The sequence below is a fragment of the Hippocampus comes genome, unplaced genomic scaffold, assembly GCF_001891065.2.
Source record: "Hippocampus comes isolate QL1 unplaced genomic scaffold, H_comes_QL1_v1.1 scaffold328, whole genome shotgun sequence".
NCBI lineage: Eukaryota > Metazoa > Chordata > Actinopteri > Syngnathiformes > Syngnathidae > Hippocampus > Hippocampus comes.
This window is the reverse complement of record NW_017841881.1, coordinates 63581-67598: the sequence shown is the minus strand read 5'-3', so window position 1 is coordinate 67598 and position 4018 is coordinate 63581. Positions and strand designations below refer to the sequence as shown.

Below are 4018 nucleotides of genomic sequence, written 5' to 3'. Positions count from 1 at the left end.
TAAACCCATCTTCAAGTGCACAAGTGGGCGTGACCCTCTCTGCACGTGTAAAACACAATGTGAACAGTGGGCGTGACCCTCTCTGCACGGTGTGTGTGTGTGTGTGTGTGTGTGTGTGTGTGTGTGTGTGTGTGTGTGTGTGTGTGTGTGTGTGTGTGTGTGTAAATGTAGAGGTGCACATTTATGAGTCATCCGCCCCAAAGTGTGCCCCTTCCCGCTCGTGCCGAAAAGTTACTTTTTTTAAATTTTATTTATTTATTTTTTGCACTGACTCCTCTTTCCACTCCTACTGTGAGTGTCGATAAGATGGGCCGGCATGAGTCATATCGCGATGCCAGGTGGCGAATCGTGCTCGCCGCTCTTTTGCCGCTCGCTGAGCTTTTGGAGAGCTAAAGACGGTCAAAACAAAGCTACATGGGAATGTGCGGATGGATGGAGGGATGATGATGGAAGGAGGGAGGGTGCGAGGGATGAGGGAAGATGGAGGGAGGGGCGGCGCTGATGCTGGCGGCCTGATGACTCATGGCGGTGCTGCGCTTTGTGCGTCACTGGCGCTGGCTGGAGGAGGAGATAGCGGGGAGAAGGGCTACGCATTTAATTACACGCACTGTACACACGCACACGCACACACACACAGACACGCACGTGCGCGCGCACGCTAAATCATATCCCCAGTTACACTCTTTACATGCGAGTGATTTAAGCGTCCAGGTGTTTTCGTCGTCTCGGGCGTCGTCGAGCGTTTGGAAAAGATCCAGCGAGGCGCGCGTGCGCGCGGCAGCAAATTAAAAGCGCTTTCAAACCGGTAGCCTTGGAGATGCGCGCACCGCGCAGGGGCTTGTGACTGGAATGCGAAGCAGACACGCACACGCACGCCGAAGACGCTCCAGCTGTGACGGTCACGTTTCATAAACTTCAAAGGCGCTCATCAGCGAGCCGCAACGTACGCCTTTTTGGAAACATCACGACAATTTGAACTTCGACGAATGAACGATTGGTGTTTTCATGAATGCCAAAAATAACACATTTTCAGTGACTCGGTTCATTCATGGGTTGCATCTTTTCATAAACATCAAGACAACTCTGGCTTCGATTAATCGAATGTACAGTCCGTGGCTTTTATGAAACACTGGACTTTTTTTTTTTGGTCAATATTTTGAACAGTACATGCAAAGCATCAAAGACTAAATTATGTTTGATGAGTCCAAAAACGCAGAAGTTACCTTCAAACTTGTCTTTTTGCCGAAGACTTCAAATTGCCTTTGACATTTACAAAAGACGCTGGCAAATGATTTTGATGTTTACCCACATAGGTTATTGATGAGTGAATCGTCTTCCATGTCCCATCTATAGAAAACTGATACATTTGGTTCTCACAATAATGTGTGAATCACTGATTTTATTTATTTTTTTCTAACACCACACGGTAAGCGACACAGAAGTAAATTTCGTGCTTTAATTGATTCGCGCTGGCCGATTAGACGTGCTGGAACCGAGGCGGCCGCGATACGACGCTTGCGTAGCGTCCCCCCGGGAGCCGCCTGATGAAACATTCCGTTTTGGCTGCAATAGCTCGTAAGGCAATATTAGCAATCGTGGCGCAAGCCATGGCGGACGGACGGACGGACGGACGGTGTCCCGCGAGGCCCGGCATGCACTGGCGGGTTCAAAGCCCTCATTAGCTCGTCTCTAATACCGGTTATCTGTTATCTTGTTACGCCACGCGCACACATTCATCACCCGCGCATCCTGCGCACTCCAGATAAAGCCCGCCGAGTTACTGGATCGTTTATATTAAAAAAAAAAAAAAAAAAAAAACATCCAAGGCTGCTTTATGAGGTGGATGGAGAGAGAGAAAGAAAACCGCTTTGGAATACAGTAGTTGACAACTGTAGTGACTGATGCACACCTTTCAAAGCAAGACTCACACACTTTGAAGAAAATGCAGATGCAATAGTTGACAACAGTATTTATTTATTTTTTTTTTGGGCCTTCTGTAGTGACTACCGTAGCTGCGTCACGTGACCGACCGAGTGGATGTGATTACATCGTTGCCGGCAAGGATTGGAAAGTTCATCCACTTATCCGACAAAGGCAGCCAATGACGACCATAAAAATTCAGACGAAAAGGAGTATGTCTGGGATATTAAAAGCACTCCTTGTTTTCAAGACGTTTAGGGCGGCCAAGTCAATGCGGCGGGTGAGTGAGTCACACAGTCAGCCCTCAGCCATAACCAAGACACCCGTGTTTCGATGAACATGGCGCGATTGAATGCAACCAGGATTATAAATGAAGGATTGTTCATTTTAATGTTAGCCTTGTTGTTCGCGTTCCCGTTCATCGTCCGGCATTGATACGCCTTTGCTCCCTTGATTTGTTTTGACAGCTGTCAGTTGATTGTCTGAAAGCGTCATCGTGACTCTTACAGGATTTAAGATGACTCGACTCATGAGCAATTGTGTCTGAATTGACCGGCGTTGTTCGCGTTAGCATTGGAATCAAAACCCCTTTTGCAGCAGTTCGAAAGCGCGCTATCGACATCTACCGTCGATACATCTACAGAAGTGAAGCAGCAACAGTTGGCTAAACTTGTGGGCTCACGGGGGTGTCGTTTTGTGCCTGTGTTAGCATTGGTGTTAGCGTTAGCATTCCAAGTGCGGAAAGAAAATGCCTTTGTCTTCTTGATTTGTTTCAACAGTCACCATCAGTTTGAAAGCACGCGTACAGTCCATTAAAATGACACTTATCAAATGGAGGAAAAATTTGCCTTTCGTGTTAGCTTTGTTGTTAGCATTAGCATTACGAGTCGAGAATGGAAATGCCTTCGCCTTGATGTGTTTCGACAGTCAACAACAGATTTGAAAGCGTGTTTTTTGATACATTCGAACGACATGCGTCGAATGGATGCAAAATCTCTTCATATCAGCATTATTTTTAGCATTTGCTTAACCGACAAGGGAAGACTTACTTTTAACAAGACTTACTCTTGTTGATTTGTTTTTACATTTAGAGAGCGTTTTTTTTTTTTAATACGCTGAAAGGAAATGCACCCAATGAACAATAAAATTATAATTCATATTTGGATTGTGGTTTTCAAAGCACGCTTTTAATATGCTAAAATGAAATGCAACAAATGGATGCGAAACCTCCATTGTATTTTAGCATTGTCGATCGCATTGTCGGGAATTGAAAAGCCTTCATCTCCATTTGTTTTGACAATCGTCAGCAAATAGAAAGCGCACCGCCAACAGGTTAAATGCAACACCTGTAAAGTTGGTACAGTGTTTTCGCAGCCTAAAGCCAGAACAAAGGCCCCTCCCACCCTGAAGGGTAAGGTGTGAAAATGAGCTAAACGGGCCGCCCGCCCTCTCTGCAAGGTCAAGCAGCTGCCACAGTCAATGAGCCTCTTCAGTCAACAAAGCTCGGAATTAACGCCGAGCATCGCACCCCCGCCGACGGCCCGGCGGAGGGTGCCACGCGGAGGACGGCGTGTCACGAGGCGACGGGCAAGGGGGAGGTGGAGAGTCGGGGGGGGGGCGTGACGCCATCGCCTCGTCAGGCGGATGAGTCACAGGCTGACAAATGGAAGCCGACGGCGTCTTTTTCGGTAGAAGCAGCAAACTTTGGACACTTTTCCCGTGATGCCCCCATCAGACAAGGACTTCATTAGGGCGTAATCACATCCAAGCAAATTACGCCAACGCTGCCTCGACGGGCCGCGGTTTTGATCACTATCGGGAATGTTGCTCAAACAAGGCCTGTGACTCACCAGCTTGGATTACTTTTGATCCTTGCAGTCGCTCCTTTATCTTTTGCTGCAAAATACGGAGCCCCCCCCCACCCCCACCCTCCCTGTCCTACTGCTCTTTGTCCCCCACCTGCACTCATAAACGTGCAAATGACACAAAATTGCTCGCCCCCAATGGAGGCAGCTCAAGTGTTTGCAGGTGACAGCAAGCCCCCGCCGACCCTTCCTCCTCCTCCTCATCATCCTCCCCCCCCCCTCCCTTTTGTTCC

The 4018-nt window shown here is 48.0% G+C and overlaps 1 protein-coding gene across 1 annotated transcript in view; it reads left to right on the top strand.

Moving 5' to 3' along the window:
• Window positions 1-1819: 1819 nt before the first annotated feature.
• Window positions 1820-4018, top strand: part of LOC109509747 (multidrug and toxin extrusion protein 1-like) — an 8095-nt gene continuing 5896 nt past the window's right edge. Inside the window, exon 1 of the mRNA XM_019859586.1 lies at window positions 1820-2165. The gene's annotated coding sequence lies outside the window, so the exon portion shown is untranslated. The remainder of the gene's footprint in view (window positions 2166-4018) is intronic.